The 20,566-nt window shown below is 37.6% G+C and overlaps 1 long non-coding RNA gene across 3 annotated transcripts in view; it reads left to right on the top strand.

The window, feature by feature from the left end:
- Window positions 1-20,566, top strand: part of LOC110828938 (uncharacterized) — a 240,966-nt gene that overhangs the window by 20,268 nt on the left and 200,132 nt on the right. For all 3 annotated transcript variants that reach the window (XR_015533937.1, XR_015533936.1, XR_015533935.1), the window contains exon 2: window positions 13,416-13,465. This is a non-coding gene — a long non-coding RNA (uncharacterized LOC110828938). The remainder of the gene's footprint in view (window positions 1-13,415; window positions 13,466-20,566) is intronic.

The following is a 20,566-nucleotide window of genomic DNA, read 5'->3' as shown; positions in this document are numbered from 1 at the left end:
TTTGTTGTCCTTTCTTACTCTGTTATATGAAATTGTCCTGGTACTGTCAGAAATTTCCTCCCATCTTCTTCATGGTTTTGAGGTTTCTATAGAAACTGTGTTACAAAACCAGAAATATTTTTTAAGTGCAGAATCGTGCAACAACAATGGGAACAATTGCATTGCAGTTGCATCAGGCTGAAGAAAGTTTTGTTTTGCAATTCTATAATTATGTTGACCTTCTTTCTTTAACTGTTGTTATTTTTGGGCACCATGTTGTGGCCTAGTTTCAAATTCAGAATAATCATGTGTAGACATTCGTACACGAGCGTGATACTATTAGTATCAGCACCTTAATTGAAGTGTTTGTAACTTTAAGGTTATGTATTCCGCTTTTGAATTGGAAGACGTGAGAAAGTCTTCATGTTGAATGACTGTCTCGTATTTTAAAGCATTCGTACGTTTGTCTGTTAAATCCTCTTGATTCCGTAAGTTTTATAACTAACTAACAATTGCTCCTGAAACTTTGTAAGAAAGTATTGCCACTAGAGGCTAGCCTATCTTCGTATATTTCCATATCATAGATATCAACATGGCGACCGTGCGAATTTCTGATTTGGAGATATATTAAATAATTTTTAGTAGGCCTGGAATTTTATGTGATGAAAAATGTTAAAAGCTTTTTTAAGTTTGTTCAAGGTCCCTATTTTTATTAAACGTGAAATAACATATCATATGCCAGCAGTGCGAAATATTTATTTAGTTGTCACTTTAATTACAATAACTAATGAACAATTGTAGCTAGGAAAGTGAATTGATGTATGAATAAAGCTCATGAATGTCCATACAAATGAGGAAGAAATATTTATTTCATATTTAACGCTTATTGAATAAATGTTTCGAGGTTATGTTTGATGACTTTAATGCATGGGGAATCCACACTGTGGACATAATGCACATAAATGTAGGTTAAATTTTACAATTGTGCATTTATAGCCTTACATGTTCGCTTTCAACAAAAATACGCGCCATTACTGCTTTCCAGATACACCTGTGTTGCTAATTTTTAAATCGTTTTGATCGACATTTAAAGAACGAGACTCCATCTACCGGCGTGTGGTAAATTTATAATAAAATATTACATAATTTGCCATAAAAAATATATAAAAATAATCTTAAACTACTGACACCACGTAAATAGATCTACAACTTACTAAGGAGACCCAAAATAGTTCTTTACGTTTTCCAGTAAGGCAGACGTAAAATCAATTATAAAGATAACTTCACCGTATGAAGTCACTTCCAGGTAGCTACAGTGGGCTCATTAATTCACTGAAAAATGGTAGGCATTAAAATACTGAACATATGCACCGGTTTCGTGATGGGTGTCATGTTACTACGTTACACACGAAGATGAGAAGAACCTAGTGTTATCGTGGGAGAAAGACGAGAGAGTAGCATGAATATGCATTAAAGAAAGAAAAAAGAGACAGGGTCAGACACTTGCTGTCAGTTCTACCTTAACCAGTGTCGTGACAAAATCCTGCCCTGGCTTCGTTATAGAACTAGTCACAACTACTGTACGTTTGAAGTTTTACATTCTGAAATAAGGTTATAATTTCGTCCTTTTTCAGTATCTGGTTACGTTGATGTTAGCGCAAACAAGTAACTAACTTCACACACACTGGATTCCATCTTGAAATGCTAATAGTCAGTCAACTCTTCAAAAAAATATACCTGCGTTTACTAAACCGGAAGATTTATTACCGTCCGTATGAAAGTCCGCTACTGGTCTGTATTCTGAGTCAGATAAATTTACACTCCCACACTCTGTTTTTTAGTATTCATTTTAATATTATCCTGTCTTCTAAGTGGAATCCTTCCTTCACATTTTCGTATAAAAATTTTGTAGGGCTTCCTGCAATAGGATCATAAATTACATTATCAGTTTACTTGACAGTCGGATGAGCCTAATATTTACTCTGGACTTTGTGTTGGTTTTTTGTTCTTGAAAAATGTATTAAGAATTCAAATTATATAACTGGACCAATAAACCCAAAATGTAGGCTTAAATTAAATGTTTTCCTAGAACAGAAGATTACGATGTAATTTTAATTGTTTTGAGATGGATGACCAAAAAGAAACTTGTGTTTTAGAGAGCGAATTGCAGAAGCATTGATTAGTTAAAAGAAGAAAAGCGAAAATAGTCTACGATAAAATGAAAAGGTTAATGTGTTAAAAAATAGAAGGTCTCGTGTTCGAACTTTACCATCTTACTGGCTATCCGGACCGAGTCGTATCATGGGTTTTCTCAGTCACCCCAAGAGAACGCCGAGATACTGTACTAAATAGATCCAAATTAATATATTTTTCGTTATGAACCTTCTTCTTCTTAAAGTGCCTATGCGCTCCGGATGTTGGCGATCAGCATAGCAATTTGAGCTTTACTGGCTGCTACTTGAAACAGCCCTCCAATGGACATCGAGAACCAAGTTTTTAGGTTCTGAAGCCAGGAGATTGTTGGCCTCTCCCTGGATTATCAGCTGAAGCAGCCCGTGTCTATCACTGTTTCTCATGGTATGACCGAAATATTCCAATTTTATCTTTTTTATGGTGTATGAACCTACGGATTCTGTTAAAGACAGGGAAATTATTAAATAACTAAGTGACGAAAAACTTTCGAAAGAGTGGAGAAGAGTCCTTTTTGACTGTTAGTCGCTTAGTTGAAGAATTACCTAAATTTCATGGAACCCAAAGGTTCGTTACCGTGTTCACAAAAACCAGTAATGCAGCAAATTTTAAATTGTAATATCTTTAGTGCAGTGTTTTGTACGTTTTAGTTCACGATAAAATTCCACAGTTCTGAAACAAATTACTGCCGATTTCTGTGGTATAACCGCTTATGCTTCATAAACGGTTAATCGTTTTTCTTTTTCGTTTAAATACGAAGAGGTGAGGAGAATACATTCCGATCGGCACGCGCCGATCGTTCCACTGTACTTCAAGAACAAGGCGCTGTTCGTGACGTCTGACCTCCGCGTGACCCGTCGACAGCGCCTTTCATGGCGTAAGTACTTGTACTTAGGAAGACAAACTGAACGTCGGTGCTGGGTCATTTTGCGATCTAAAACACAAAACAAGTGTTTCTGCGAGGATTGCACGGCACAGACTTCTATCCTGAGGATGGAAGCGATATATTCGTCCGAAACTTTGATTCTACATACAGACCACAGGACATTATAATCGTTGAAACCATACTCGATATAATCACAGCCTGAAAACTTCATCTCTCATACGAAACGAATGTCTAGAAAGGCTCGCTGTCGACATTAAACGTCTGCAATGTCGTATTGGCGTACAGAAATATCTTAACAGTAGCTGTATACAGATTTTGTAGCTTACTCTACATTAAGGCATGCTACTCGTACTGACACCTCAGAAATTTGTACTCCCGCCATTGCTGATATTGACAGTTGTAAACTGTATAAAATTCAAATGTGTGGTCACGTATAGCAGCGTGATATTCCTCTGTGTCTGAAGTCACTGTGCGTTCTGTTGGTTCACATATACCGAAACAACACGTTTGGAAATATGTAGTCTTTAGAGTACGCTGACATTACAAAGGTGTACTTCACTCCATATCACGCAGGTCAATGTTGCAGTAATGTGTTCCGAAGTAAGTGATGCATATTGTCATTATTGAACTAAAAAACTACAATTCATTACTCAGTAGGATTTGAGGTCTTCACGGCGGTGAGTACGAAGATGGCTGTCTTCTGGGTTGTAGTCTGGTAGAAGTTTACTGACGTTTCAGAGGTTCATGTTGCCTCCATCATCAGGGCGATGTGGTGAACTTCTACCAGACTACACGACGCTACATCCCAAAAGACAGCCATCTTAAAATCATTACTCATTTAACGATAAAAATCAACTGCAGAGATAGATGATAAGAATGTGATCACTGCTTCGAAATGTCAGTATTTCGACGGTGTATTATACAGAGCAGTTGATGAAGCTTCGTGCAATAAGCTGAGATCCTTAAAGAAATATCAGGAGTTGAAGACCAGTAATTTCGCTAGTCTCCGAGACATTACTTGACACATCAAAATGAACCTTTAGATGGTCTTGGCCTCTGAACTTCAACATTTCATCTGAACTTCGTTAAATGTTGTGTCCTTGACACGGCAAAGCGGACGTTTCAGTCTGTTAAGCTTCTAATTAAACGTCTTAGAAATTCTCTTAAAGAAAGTGAAATGGTCTTAAGGCTATTCACTGGAGGGACGATGAAACACCTGAAGGGAAGATAACACTTGAGAGACGTAAGTGTAGATGGAGGATAATATTAAAAAGGAACTTAAGGAAATAGGATGAGGATGTCGCCTGAATTCATTTGGCTCGGTATACGGTCCAGTAGCGAGCTCTAGTGAAAACTGAAATTAACCTTCGTGTTACGTAAACGGAGGGAAATTTGTTGACAGGCTGAGCGACTATTAGCTTCTCAAGAAGGACTAATGTATGGAGTTAGTTACAGATATCATGTCATACTTTACATGTAAGAAAGTATTGCCCATTTTGAATTTCTAATCCAATTCACTAGCCTTCTTTGCAACAAGATTTAAAATTTGTCTGTAGACCTCAAGGGGCGAGACCATTTATGTACAGATGCAAGGACATTGTTATTATGAGATGTAGGGTAATAGGTTTAGGGATAGGGCTTTGCAAACATGGTTCCATAAAAACGGGAAATTTCTTAAACAGTTCGATAAATATTCAGTATTGAAGGGAGACACGAGATTCAATTAAAAGAAAATCGGTCATTAAGTGTAACCCTTGAAACTCTTTCAGGCAAGCGTAGGGCTAGTGAGATTGTTCTGTAGGATTGAAAATATTTACTGTTGTGTACTTGAGCCACTTATCTTCGAAAGCAAGTGACTGTGCAACAGTATTACGTTACGTTAGGTCATTTCTGTAGTGTGAAATGCACGAATCGACCTTTGAGTCGGTTCTGACGTGTGAAATAGTAAATTATTATTCATAATCTTTGAGCCAAAATAAATTTGTTTTGGATACTAGCATTCTTCAGTTCAAGTCACGTTGAAGTATACTGGATATTGCAAAATTAAAACCAGGATTTGTGTCACAGAGGAGTTTATTAGAGAAACTGTATTGTTGTGAAACCTCTGTGTTGAAACTCTGAGGTTCCTTTGACCCACATTTGAATTCAATTATTTTTTTCACAGATTTTAGTGTATATTCAGAATTTTATTTGTTGTGAAAAATACTTTCCAGGATATTTAATTATAAGTTTACATTAGCCCAAAATTCTTTGCTATGCGGCTAAACAATCGACGTTCTCTGCCAGAAAATGCATCCGACAACACTTTAGAGCCCAGTGGGAACTATATGTACCACCACATCTATCAAAAATACTTTCTCCACAGAGTATGCTTTTGTGTTTCGTATGATTTTCACGGCAAACACTGATTAACCCATTTCCTTAAAAAACATTGATCAGCTGATTCTTTGTAATGGTGAGTTGTGTTTTCTTTGTGGTACTTCAAAGGATTAACGAATGTTCAAAAATAAATTGATATAAGATTTATTAATAAATAACCAGTTTTGTAATAAGCTCTTCAAGCCTGTATTCCAAAATCAGCTACACAATCAAACACAACTTACAAATTTTATTGTAAATAAATCTTGCTTCATTCGCTTTAACATTCGTATTTCTCTTCAGGGCTAGATGTAACCACTGTTTATAACCTAAGGTCACAGTGAATTTAAAAATATTTGTAGTGGTTGTTTGTATACAGGCATGTTAAAACCTTACTTGAAATATTCCAAATTGATTTTTTCTTTCAGAATTTTTATTAAATTGTTAAAATACCTATATTTTAAATACGTTTTAGTGATGGTTTTAGCAAGTTCAAACAACTGTTGAAAGTACCTGTAAGAGACCATTCAAATTATAGGAACTTAAATTTAGAAGCCCATATTTAAAGACATTTTAGTAACTTTTATTTACTTAGAACTTTTATGTAGATGTGTCTATGTAAATGACTCTATTTTAAGAACACTTTATGTGGTATGGTAACTAATGTCCGAAACACAAACGTCTCATATGGGGCGGAGTGAAGTGTGTGAAGGGAAAACCTTAATTTAGTATAAAACGTATTACCGATGATAGTTTAAAATTTAATACCCTGTTATTAATTTCGCAAGCAACACGTCTACACCCGACGACCTTCATTGTCAGAGGCGTATTCGAAAAAAAAAGATGGCTGAATGCGATACAAGAATGGCTGTATGATGCATACATTACAGGTGATGAGACTACGCCCCCTTATGTGACAAGATTGAGGCAATGGAAAATTATGTGCCGACTCATTTCAGACTATAAATGTGCTCCAGTGAGAAGCTGCAGTCATTCGATATTTTCATATACAGTTCGACCGTGAAGGTTTATGTTAAACATTTAGGTGACATTTAGTCTTACCTAATCTGTCTTGCAGAATGAGTGAGTACATTAGTACCCGAAGCTATGATAGATTTCAAAGTTGTTTGTTTGTCTTCCTTCCTTCGGTTACTCGTCATTACACAGAAAATCTGTCTTTTAGTTTATATAAGATCTGGCGGATCGGTGAGGAATTTTAGAGAACACAATTATTATCCTTTGTCTCGAAATGAGAACAGAACTAAAAATAGCTGTCTTCAGGGTTGTTGCGCCGTGTAGTCTGGTAGAAGTTTGCCGACGTTTCAGAGGTCCTTGCTGCCTACGTCATCGAGACGCCCTGATGAAGTCAGCAAGGACATCTGAGTCGGTGGTAGGCTTCTACCAGACTACACGGCGCAACAACCCAGAAGACAACCATCATCGGGTTCACCGCCTTAAAAACCTCAAATCCTACATAGAATAGTTCTCAGTATTTGCTGCAAGTAGATCCATAACTAGGCAGCTCAGTTTAGCCCACTTAAACTGTTGGTTGCACGTGAGTTCTGAATGTGTCAATTAATCAATCAGTTTGTCAACAAATAACCAGTCATTTTATTGGGATATATAAAGTATAACAGCATTCTTACGTTTGTTTATGTTTAAATAATAAGGTACCGTCATAAAAATCATTCAGAAAGGCAGCGCTGTGTGGTTGATACGAAATGTATTGAGTCATTAGAGATGCATAAACTGTCATTATATAAGTCTGATTGCTAAAATGAAACATTATCTTTCAAATAACAGGGACAGAGTGTTACAGCAGAACCGTACAACATTCTAGTGACTTCGACAGTGACGTCAGTGGTCACACTTGCAAGAACAGGCAGACGGTCTGAGTTACGGACTATAATGGTTTTTAAGATCAGGGACTACAGCATCTTGTAGTCTACTTTCGTTTCATTAATCCAATAAAAATTTTAACACTACACAACAAGTGACGTATTTTCAAAAATTTTAAACTGAAATTGATTCAGAAGATAATTGCAATGTGTAGGCTGTCCCGAAATTGTTATATTTGAAAGAATTAGCATACAGAGTTTACTACTGGAAGTACGGCTGATATTTTAGGGTTTATTTTAAAAATTTAAGCCCTTTTTCTACCAGTGAAAAACTCCAATTACATTACTGAACTCATCATAGCCGTAGTGTAGACCTATTGCAGTCGACCCGATTATGTTATTGCAAATTTATCAAAGCTAAAGACGTAGGATTTGAGGTTTTCATGGCGGTGAGTATGAAGATGGCTGTCTTATGAGTTATAGCGTCGTGTATTCTGTTAGAAATGTACCAACGTATCACTCATCGCCCTGATGATGGAGGCAGCAAGGACCTCTGAAACGTCGGTAAACTTCTATCGGACTACACGACCCTACAACCTAGAAGACAGTCATCTTTGTACTCACACCTCAAGAACCTAAAATATTTTACACATATTTATTTATGTGTTTAGGCCTACATTATAAAAGATGACGCAACATTTCTACAGTCAATCTGCAAAACTTTCACAAGCCCTGTTGACATTAACACCTGTTTTCGATTCATGAACTACCTTCTTGAAGAGAATTCAGATCATGCTTGTATTCGTCTTCCTGCTCCTTTCGGCACTACACTCCGGTGTCAGTGCGTCTCAAACGCCTTTGAGTTCTTTTATAATTCTGAGGCCTCACAAGGTAACACAAACATTGATAACCCGGCCGGGATTTGAACATGCGTTCTCTGTGTTAGGAAGTCACATACAGTGTTACGCAACGAATCTCAAATAAAATTACTTATCATCAAAAGACGTATTTATTGTATTTTAAACATTATTTCGACTTGGTGAATATGAAACGAAATACGAAAATGAATAGTGCATTAACAGATTTGTTCTTGGTCTATTTAATGACTTGTTTTCATCTTCATGGGTTATAGGGCGTTCAACGAAATGATCGGTTTCAGTTGGTTTTGTAACAAGAGATTTGAATGCGCAGTAAATGGTTTTTGAGTGAAGTGCACTTTTTGACAACTGTTTCAGTTATTGTTTGCTTTATTTAGTGCAGTTGAGTCGACGTGATAAGAAACCTAATTCGTCTTGGTTAGTTCCGTGGGTGGTCAGGACCGGTTGTGCAGCCAACAGTTGTCTCAGCGCCAAGTTATTGACGATCTACTCAGTAAGAAACTGTCCAGCTCTCTGGTAGCAGAAACCGACGGTTCAACACCGTTAATACCAAAAACCCGCCATTGGAAATGATCCGAAATCAGTTACACCATCTCACATCATCACAAGCTATTTATCTAACATCAATTTTAATGTTGTCCTCCCATTTTCTTTATGCTGTTCCAAGTTATTTTCCTCCAAAAGATTTCCTCGTGAAAATTCTGTATGAATTTCTTCTCTCCCACATCCTAGCTTCTTGCTAATCTCATGGTACCACCAAGATTTTACCAGTAGACCTAAATAATGAATTTCTTCGTTTTGTGTTATCCTAAATTTCTCACTCGTTCGTCCGTCTCAAATTCCCATATTTTTACGAGTTATTTTATTTTAGTCGCTTGTGGTTCATGCCCATCCCTCGAAGTAAGAGGCCGCATTTTGAAACCATACAGAATAAGGTATAATTATTTATTATATTCTGGGAAAAGGCATACACATTTCAAATTGAATAACAAGAAATTTCGAGTTATTCACCTTTTGTGCTTCGGGTTCCTGTGTTTTTGACTGGGGATAAGATTTGTAATGGTAAACTTGCTCCATTTATTTCAAAATATTTTCAAATGATTTATTACACATACCACGAGGGTCATATGACTTAGTACAAGCATCTTGATTAAGGACTTAATAAGATTGATATTTCGAATCTTCCTGCGCTCACGACTGCATGTAGGTGTACGATACGAGGACAAAAGACGTTCTGTGTCCGTACCAGGGTGGAACAGCTTGTCCTACACCGCATTAGGTAACCCCTCCCTCTCTGGAGATACCGCCCGCCTAACGTTGCGTGTGTGCGAAACGATCATATGGGGTCAACTCGTTACAGGGTGACTGGAAACATTTCTGATCTCTTGAAACGAGACGGCAGGGTGCTGGCAAGTACCTAGACTTGTAAAGGAAAGAGATAATGGGGTAACTTAACAAGTTAGGAAATGTACGCATTGAGCAACAGAGAGACTGTCTAAATATACACCTGAAATTGCTGCTTTGAAATTGAAGCACAACTAACGAACAGTTAAGTTGAAGGTTTAAGCTGTTGAAACCGAATCTCGTCTAAATAATATTTAAGAATACAGAACGCACCTCAAAGAAAACAGAACACTTCAAGATCAACTTGTTAAAGCTGTTTAAGGAAATAATAGCTGTTTAAACCAAGAAACATACAAAACCATTAAGCACGAAGCGCAGAGATACTGCTTGTTAAAGCCGTATCTCTGCGTGTAGTTGCCATTCGCGTTTAAAGAATTAAAGTGCCTGACTTGAAGGCGTCCATACACAGTGATCGCCTTTCTAAGTGGAGCGTTTAACAGTTTAACTTGTGTCTCCAGAACAGTACCTGTTTCGTGCCTTCAGACAGGTCACGTCATTTCTGCCAACTCCTCTCGTCGTCTTTTTTCACAAAACAAAATTCGACATTGTCAAGGGATTGTTCATAGGTCTTTAAAAAGGTACTTAAAACAATTTCGGAAAATACTCACAGGTATTTTTTATATTTTCGAAAATTTATACAAATGTAGTTGTACAATTTAGATATTTTGCCAGAGTGTACGTAATAAATATGTATAATCTAAAGATGATGGCTGCAGCTGTTGGACTTACACCGCTTTTTATGTCGCCGTTGAATTTTTACGTTCATATTTATTGAATATTTTCTTCAGAACTTCAAAAGCCGTTACAGTACACGATTATAGTTATACGTATTTTATCAAAGTTGGGAGCTATTACAATGCAACTGACGCTCAGAAGCACACCTTTTTTTTAATTCCCCGGTCGAGATTTGAACCACTAACCCAAACGTTTGCATGACTTAAAGCCGCGTGCTCTATAAACACACACATTTTATTTCCGCAAGTTTAAAGAATTTTACAGAAATATTTCAGTAGGCCTGTATTTGTATTTGTGTATCAGGAAATGAAATGAAAACCTATATTTTGAAACACCATACTGTAGTAACTACCTGTGGGTTTAACGGAACGCTTTGAATCTGAAATTATTCATGTAATCGTCTATGGCATTCTTAAATTAACAGATGAATATCTGGTGTCTGTATAACTTTTGTTCTACACTGTACAAGAACAAGGTGGAGGAGTGCTAAGGGAGGGGTCAGGACATTTACCAGCTTTAGAGTGACAATGAGGATAAGAACGGACTCGTTAAAGTTTCACTCTAATTATGTGATCGTCGTAAATAATCTTCTCTGCCGCGTCTTTTTTCAAAGCTCTCCCATTTGATTCCCCACATTTAAAAAAGCATGCCCTGTTAAGTGATTTATGAAGTTATATGGTATATTATAACACCTTTTATTCTGTTATTGTGCAATTTGATGTAGATGTCAGTAATTTCTGTGTTATATAGTGTCAGTTTAATGTCTTTAATTCTTTATTTCTTTTGTTGCTATGTTGCGTTTAGCAATTCAAAGTGGTCTAAAGTGTTTTATATCTTATATCGCGTAGGTTTTGAGTGCATGAATGAATGCATGCTATTACACTGTGAGTTGTTAGTCAATTTTATGTGACCTCACAGACGATTGTAACTGAACTACAACTAACACTAGTTGTATTTTTATTTTCAAACACGTTTTAGTGCAACTTCCTGTCTTGGGCGAAGAATAAAACTCTGTATTGAGATTATACGGGAAGAATTTGGCGTGTTCTGATGTGTCGGTGGCTTCTAAATGGAATTAATTTGTTTATCGGGCATGATTATTGTCTTTGTTGACTTGTTTTCCGTACTCAGTGATTGTATTCTGTGGTTGAATCACGGGCAAGGAATATTAAGACTGTCTGCTTCATATGGACCCATTTAATAGGTTTCTTGTTGCGCCTTTAATTGCAGACACAAATAATTCGTGAACAGGTTTTTACATTGATACCAATACTTCGTCCACTACCGCGGTTAAGTTACGTACTGTGTTGAAGGAGGACATAAATTTATGGGCTAAAGAAAGAAGAGATTTGGGTTGACCCACCACGACAGTGATGGGATGGTAAAACCTGAACAGAAAATAACCTTAGTCCAAGGAATATGACGCAAATACAAAATTACTTGTTACATTTTTTGAAAAGTACAAAAACAGAGCTTAATAAAACGTAATTGGATTAACAATGTGAAGATAATGAAACATTTAAGACACGCAAAACAAATTCCTTTGAAATTGAAAACTCAATAGCTATTCAGGTTTTAACCAACTTCTCTGCTTTTATGAATTCTAGATATTCATCACTGTGTTTCAGAATCCCACTATTGGACCCAATGCCGAGCCATTTTAATCCAGAATTATATTCTTGCACTAATTCTTATAATATTCTTTTCAATAACGATCTTCTATTTAATCCAGAGTTTCTCATTCCTTTACCATTAAATGTAACGGTAAAATTTTGCAGGTATTTATTGTTTCAACATGCTCTTTTCACCTGCGTCCGAAATATTAAGTTGTCTCAGATTTGGTCGCCTACTGCACTGGCAACCCGCATTTCCGGAAAGCTGAACGGGTTGTTGTCTGGCGTTCTAGACCGGTACTGCCAGTTGAGTACAGCGGATGCTGTGGAACCTTTTCAGGCAAAGGTTCGATCCGTCACATAACGTTAGAGAGAAAAGCTGACACACGCCTCTACTAACATCGTCACTCGCTCCAAGGTTTTTTTTTTATCAAAGTACAATCTTGTGGCCACCACCAAACCCCCAAGCAAATCAGCTGGAACAATCACAGTGCAGAGGTCCCTTAGTAAGTAGCTATCTGTAGATCCGACAATAAAGACATGATGAATGAACTGCAAGGGATGGGGTGGTAAGCGCTTTTATCCTAATTTATGGTAATATATCAGAATTCGTGTTGGGAGTCTGAGGAAAATCAGGGAAGTGCAGTGTAGTCGGCCTGAAAACTGAGATTTAAACGCGAGACCTCCCGAATACGAAACCGGAATATTAATTATTTTATTGTAGACTTTGTTCTGTTGGTGATAGAAGTAATTAAAAGAATACAAATATTACACTGCGCACGGTGTAAAATGTATTTCTATGTGTTTTGTTAAAATGTGGGCCTGTCATGGTAAGAAGTTTTCTAATAGAACGTCTGAGTTTGAGAATATATTTTATGTCATGTGCCAATATTTTTACCTATGATCAATTTGTAAGAAATTTGGTGAATTTTGTTTTGGGGTAAGTCTTGTGAACCAGAAATGTACATGGTTAACTATCAATACAAAATTGTGTATAATTATTATATTCGTGTAAATGTACATGTCACCGTAAAAGCCCGAATGTTGGTGAACCCTAGGATTTACCAGACAAACCTAGGTTTTACCAAACAGTGTTGATAAAAGCCCGAAAAAAGAACTATTCGCGTTTTATTTCTGGGTCTTACTAATGGTTGTTGGTAAATGTTAGGATTTACCGTAAGCAGGTAATAAGAGGTTAGGTTACATGTCTCATTTCTTTTATTTCGCAATTTTTGTATTTCTTGCAATATTTGTATCTATTATTTTGACTTCTGTTAAACTTTTTTTTAAAAATACAACTTTGATAAGGAATGTATGTTTCTAAAGTTGTAATTTATGGAACCGAAAATAGAAAAACGCATTGATTACTAGAGTCAGTTACTACATTTATACCCTTCACTTTACTTTTACTGTCTTCTCTTGGAATATGTGGTTTTACTAACAGTGAATGATAAAACCCCAAAATAAGACGCGAATATTTCTTTTTCGGGGTTTTACGGTAACATACACAGACATTGATGTTTTTTCATTGCAGGTTACCCATCAAGCCCCAGTCAGCAGTGGATCCGTGGACTTGGCAACCTGGTGAGTTGTTAAATCTTATCGTCATTTGTTTTAGTAGCTAAACAATTATTCTTTTTCTAGGAGGCGCCTACTGTTGTCATCTGATAACAACCGTCGATTGTATACCTGCCCTGTTGCACGATTCGCAAGATTTTGTTTTTCGTGTTGAGGTCCTGTATATGTAGATCATTCACTGCTTTTTATAAGCAATTTTTATGGAAAGAATGCCATGTTTCGGATTGTGAACCCATTCTTATGTTTTTTAATATTTGTATTCGTGTATCCGTCAATGAACTGAAACCACTGGAGCTATCTCTTGAGCGTTCAAGTCATATATTTAGATTTTTTAAAAAAATAAATTCTTTGCCTATCATTAGAAACAAACAAATAAACGTACTTTTTAAATAAAAAACCCGTAGGCGTGTATGAAGGCGCCCAGTTTTACTGTTTTTAAGCTGAGATACAGGCGTGTACTTTATCAATTTGGATTCCATACTAAAAGCCCGTGCATGACTTCGCTAGGAAATTTTTAGTATTCGTTTCTGCTACAGTCTGAAGAAGAAAGTAAAAGTGTGAGTGCCGTAGAGCTGACTGTACTCCAGCTATGGAGTCATCACCGAGATATTTCCGAGCGCAAGGCAATACACAGTCTACACGGTTGATTTTACTGTTTTAATATATTATATTAAATCTATGTCTTTACTATATAGTTAACCGTCACTTCTAAATCCTGTTACTTGGGCATAAAAATCTATGACGAGACTTTTTTTTTACTGAATCGTAGAATGACGAATGACAGTGTTTGATAAAGGCTGTCTTTTAAGGGACTATCAGCATTTGCCTGTAATATGTTGATCGATTTTTAGGTTACTTAACGCTACTGATTCATCTTCTGAGGCAGTACAGTGCTGGATTACATGCGAAGATGATAGTGCAGGCAAACATAAGTTTTCTGTAAAATAAGAAGCCACCACAAAAATTACGAACCTGAAGGTTCTGGGCGATGCCATGAGAATTTTAGTCGTCATGGCGAGCTATCGCCCTGGGTATGTAATGTAAAGTTAGGGAATTTTAAGTACGTTTGTCGTAAACTGTTTTAAGGTGACACACTATCTCAGCTTTAGATTGTAGGAACTGAGGGAAACCACGAAAATCTCAATGTAGCCGTGATCTGACAGAGTTTCGAACAGAGGTTGAGCAATAGGCCTTTGTTTTCCTTACTTTTCACACAAAACTACCCGGTGGGTAGTATAGAGAAACTGAGGAAAACTGTGAGTAACCTGTCAGGATATCCAGCCTTACTACCAGGTTTCGAACCGAGGTCTTTGAACACACTCTACTACAGCTTTAGTCGATTCTGGACTTGTAAGGCGTCATCCGTTATGACAAGACGCTGCTCACCCAATCCAAGGAGTTTGTTCACGGCTTATAGAACCACGTGCTTGTGTTATGTCATGGGATTAAACCTTGACAAAAAAAGAAACAAATGACTGGTTCCTTAGATGCTGCGTGATCTGAATATAATGCACCAGTCTGTACAATAGCGCACGCCTTGCAAGCGATGACTGATAATACATCGTGAAATTCTCGAACATCTTCTGAACAGTTTTAATAAGGCGAACGATCTGTCTGAGTAACAAAATTACAGGCTAATTGAAAGCGAAGAACCCGTTCTGTAATTGGCCACGGAGGGTCTATATGTGTCAGGGACATTGGGCATTGATTACTGTTATTATAAGCCTTTAGAAGGAATTTCATTTTCTCTGCTTATACTCCGTCTTTTTCAGATTAGATGTAGTTTATCATGATGTAATCACTTATTAAAACCAGTGCATTATCCGTCCGTGTATTGTTACGGACCTGTAATTGAATTACGTTATACGTCTGAGTCCTTGAAGCTGACTGTTGTCTATTTTCGTAATGCACAAACCTGACCAACTCAAGGATTTTGTTTCACCTCCAAAGTTTTTGAAAGCGGAACGCTACACGCAAAGGAATGTACGCCATTCATAAAAACAGTTTTGCTGGTACCGTACAAGTAAAGAATGTAGAAGGATTTGAGGTTTCCACGGCGGTGAGTCTGAAGATGGCCGTCTCCTAATAAATAGTTTCATTTGATTATCGAGTTTGAAACCGATATAATAAATATTCATTTTATAAATTTAATTCACGTGTTACTCAACACGATTAAAAATCCATCAGTGTTTATTGTTTACAAAATAATAATGCATCACGTCTGTATACATATGAACATAGCATATACATCTGATGTCAAGTTTTCGCCGTTTCTCCGTCTCTGTCCTGATATCGGGTGACAACCGATTTCATCGGTCAATGCCAATCACTTTTACCAGCTGTGTCGTTGTCTGGCAACCGTTCAGTTCATAAGCCTGCACAACGCGGCGCCACCTCTGCATTAGTACATTTATTAACGGGACTTCGGACAGTACTCGGAAAATTCTTCTGTTTCGGTGCAGTTTGTTTTAAGTAATACCCTGGATAAGAACGGGGGCTTTTTCTACCAGGTCTGATCATATTTTATTGTGGTTTGGTGATTTGTGTTACAATTTTTACAGTACGAGCTTTCGCGTCGTTCTGAAAAATACCTAACTTGTTTAGTCTGTACTGTTTGAATATTGTGTTGTGACATGTTAGATGTTTATAACACATTTTGTTTAGTAATAAGCCGATTTAATTAATAACATACTTGCGCTTGTCCAGGGGTGATCACCCGTCTGTACGGTGTCCGTTTGCGCCACGATTCCACTCATTTCTTGAGCCCCACCAACTCGGCAGCGTTTAATACTGTGTTCTGTATTCAGCAGGTCATAATCTGCAGGGTTTTTCTTTTACCAGAGAACCAGGTGTGAAGGCACCCGATATGGGATTGAAGTGCCGTTGGAACTTCACGCAAAGTGAAACGACACAGACCCAAATAATCACTGCAAAACTTTTACTGAAGATCTAAGGATAATGGAGATTTTGTGGAAATCTGCTTAGTATGATTCTGGATACAAAACGTGCAGAATTACAGACATTTGTCATAACTGCGATTCTTACAAAGAACGCATGGGAATTATGAAACCAATCTCTGTTTTAAAAATGTTTAAACTTATTCTTTCTCATGAAGAAGAAGGCGAAAAGACGATCGGTAGGAGACCTATATCCTGCATTGCTTCCAAGTAATCAGAAGCAGGTGTTTGTGTCACGGGCTGCTGTTTTTATGGCTTGTCCTTGGGGTTCTTGAAATAGATTGTGAGGAGATCCTGAAGGCGTGGTAGGGGAACAGAATTCAGAGGCGGATCTGGAAGATACGCCAAAGACACGCCTATTATGAACGAGATTGCAGTGCGATTTGCCTCATGGCCACCTGGACTCGATCCCGTGTCCACTACAGTTAGTGTTTCAGTCCATCGACTAACAAGCGAACTAGGAGTCTTACTGGTTGCGTCTCGTGTTCCGTTTTCGATTCTAAAACCGGTCTCATTGACTTCGATTTATGCAGTCGTATGCAGTTCTATGGGGCAAATTTTGGGATGATAAAAAAAGCTTTCGCAGTCATTTTTCCATGAAACGTATTGATCAGTAAAGTTAAAAACAGACGAAGACAGTGTTGTCAGGAGCTTCATAATCGATAAATATACTTTACTAAATATTACAAGATTTATAGATCCAAGGAGAATGAGGTGGGAATGTAGCACGTATGGGAACAACAGGAAAATCTAAATTTTCAGTCTGGCCAGGTAAAGGGAGTGGCCTTTTTGTGAGATCGAAGATAATATCAAAATTAATCTTAGAGAAGACTAACACGAGATTCACCTCGCTCAGGAGAATGTATTGATTAGCTGAGCGACTATTAGCTTCTCGAGGAGGACCCTACAACATGTAGTTAAAAAGACAGAAGAGAATTCTGCATTTTAACAAATACAAATTTCAAATTATAAGCCAGGAATCCAATGCTGATATTTCCACTAAGTGTTCTTAAAAGCAGTAGAATTTGCAGTGTCAGTGTGCCCTTCAGAAAGGACGGGCTGTCTTGGCTGCAAGGTTTCAACTTTACCCTTCATCGTGTGCCACAACGCAGCTTTGATCGCTTATCAGCGAACAATGCATCATCGTCACCAAAACGTTCTTTAATCCAATAGCAGCAATTCGTTCCAGGTGGCATTTATACTGTATCATGTACGTACTAAGCAATGCTTTGAAGTTGGTTCTGATGGAAAGCAGTCGCTGGAATCACGACTACCATTGAAAGAGACGTAGTTCCAGCAGCGTGTCCTCTACGTCAAAGTTTTCAATGGTGAACACCTATTGTTTGCATATTAGTGACTTCCTCAAGTCAGTGAGTTTAATGCACGTATTATGGGGAATAACATGCTTAACGTAGTGATCCGCAATTGACTTTATTCGATATTTATCTCTTGTGGCAACTCTTAAGCCTTTAAAGCCCATTGTCAAATTCATGTCCACCTGATGCAATAACTTCATGTTGTACTAAAACAGCGATTATTTCTTTAAACAGCTTTAACCAGTTGATATCTGTGAAGGCGAAGTGTTGCGTTTTCTTTGCGGTACGGATTAAATTCTTAAACGTTATTTAGATGAGCTTCGGATTTAAAGGGTTAACAAAACACTGGCAAAAATATACTTAGACACAGAATACATAAGAATCTTAACACAATTTAAAATAAATCATACTCCTTTTATGAATGAAAAATATGTGAGCCAGACCCTTAAATTAACAACGATAAAAATTAAATAAAAATTTCTATGTAGATCCACTATACTGGGTTAGAATTGGCCGTGTAATTTTAAATTTGTCTCATGTGGACAGGCGTACGAAAGGGTGTGACAAATCTAAGCGTATTTCCGATTTGGTTTTTAAACGCGCTACGCACTGAAGCAAGTACGTTAATATATATTAATTTAATGGCATTGCAAAGGAACAGAGCGCAGTTGATGAAGATCAGGCTCTCAGTGTTAATTTGTTTTCACTTTGTTAATCTACATGGTAACGAAAGAAATAAAAAAGTCGAAGGAAAACCAGTTACTACAACTTTATGCATTTTTAATTAATATTGCGCAGTTAAAATTGTTGGTTTACAAATACGTATTAATGTTAATAGATAGCGAGAATATCAAATGTTTATAAACGAGAACATGAAAGTATTCCGAATTTTAACGTAAGCTGATTAAACAACATGATAAATATATGCTGTGAAATTTTATAAATGGGTGACTTAATTCTGGGGATCGATATTAAAGTAAACTGAATTATTTGCACAGATATTGTTCTGAGGTTGTCTAGTGCTTTGTATAAAATAGTGTTTTTGTTAAAAATAAATCATCCTAAAACAAAGCTACTGTTCCTTCTGAGCACAAGGGGCCACCGATGATCATACCTCTCACTCGCAGTGCCCAATGAAATGATTCTGAGACGGGGTTTGTAGGTAATTTATTTTATTCGGGAACCAGATGGATCTATTTGGAAGTTACCACTGGCTGGAGACTGTTGCGTAAATGAAGCTGTAATTAGGCCCAAAAATTCTTATACCCCAAATTTCAACACACTTTGTAGGTATACCAAAAATTGTAAAGTCGTATTATGAACTCATGTTTCGGACAGGATAAATTAAACTATGTTCTCAGGGTGGTGAGACACTTCAACCGAATCTGTAATGCTCCCCATCAAACTTTATGATTCCCAAGCAAGTGGAAACAGTTAACATATGTGTGTACTTTGAATCCAAAAATTGCATTTACGAAAAAATGTCAATTTTTGTTTTTAAAAAAAAATTTAACATTGTTTTACCTGTGCTATGAAAAAGTGTATGTACGCCCCGGGGGGGGGGGGGGACATTAAAATATGTGTTTCGTTTGTTAGTAGACATGGCCCCAGCCACTGCGAGAAAAATAAAGTCACACCCTTGACGATCAATTCACCAATGTGTACGTGTTTCTGCTCTCAATGTACCTTTCCCTCTCTCCAACAGATGGCATCATTGTTCCGTCGCTGCTCCAAATCTCCTACCGGTCCATATCCCGGATATCATTAAGACGTTGACGTAATCGCAAGGATGAAGGGATTCTGTAACACGTCATGAGGAGAGCTTGAATATAGGACAGCTTGGTACTTGACACTGGCGCATACTTGGAGTGCAATTAGAGAAGTGTATGACGTCATCTGTCTTTCGTGAAATAATTACGAGAATCGTATTATATCTACCTGTCTCGATATCACATTACTCATGATGCAGCGGCGTCAGATTTTCCGGGACTGGAACCACTGAGAAATAAGGCGGTGAGAATTTAAAAGTTTATCTTCTTGGTTGTAACACCGTGTGGACTTGTAGACAGAGAAACAAAGTTCCAGATAAAGTCGGAATTATTGACGTAGGCAGGACGTTTAAACATGGACACTACGTGTATAAGAGGAAAGAGTACATACAGTATAACACTTGGACGGCAGGAGGATTGTTTTAGGAGCTCGAATAAGCGTAACAATCCTGGCGAGTTCACCATAATTTTACCTTCGATCATGGCAATTTTCGATAGTGACGGCAGAGTTGTCTGGGTAACTGGAAATTCCACAGGTACCCATGGTAACGGCGGATACCAAGGCGATCTCAGTGTACAAGGTTACCAGGTATAACCATGGCGACGCAGGTAACTCGTTGCTTGCTTGCATACTCCATGGCGCCGAGTCCAGTCGCTCAGTCACTCAAAGAAATTTCCAACATTTATGAAGTACGAAGGTTTATTACCGTGTTAACAAGAGCCCGCCACTGGTCCCTGAGCCAGACGAATCCAGTCCATACCACCCCATCCTACTTATCTGAGATGTATTTCAATATTATCCTTCCACCTACGTCAAGGTCTTCCTAGTGATTTATTTCCTTCTGGTTTGCCCACCAGAAACCTGTATGCATTCCTCTACTCCCATACAGGCTACATGCCCTGACCATCTCATCCTCCTTTACTTGATCAGTCTAATTTTCTGGCGAGGAGTACAAATTATGAAGCTCCTCATTTTGCAACTTTCTACAGACTCGTATTAATTCATCCTTTTCAGGTCTAAATATTCTCCTCGCAACGAGGTTACTCGTTATTTCAACTAAAATT

This window comes from Zootermopsis nevadensis, unplaced genomic scaffold (assembly GCF_977971745.1).
Source record: "Zootermopsis nevadensis isolate Lab colony 2312 unplaced genomic scaffold, Znev_1.0 Znev_ptg000007l, whole genome shotgun sequence".
In the NCBI taxonomy this organism is placed as follows: Eukaryota; Metazoa; Arthropoda; class Insecta; order Blattodea; family Termopsidae; genus Zootermopsis; species Zootermopsis nevadensis.
Note: the sequence above shows the minus strand (reverse complement) of the source record. Positions and strands in the feature narration are given on the sequence as shown.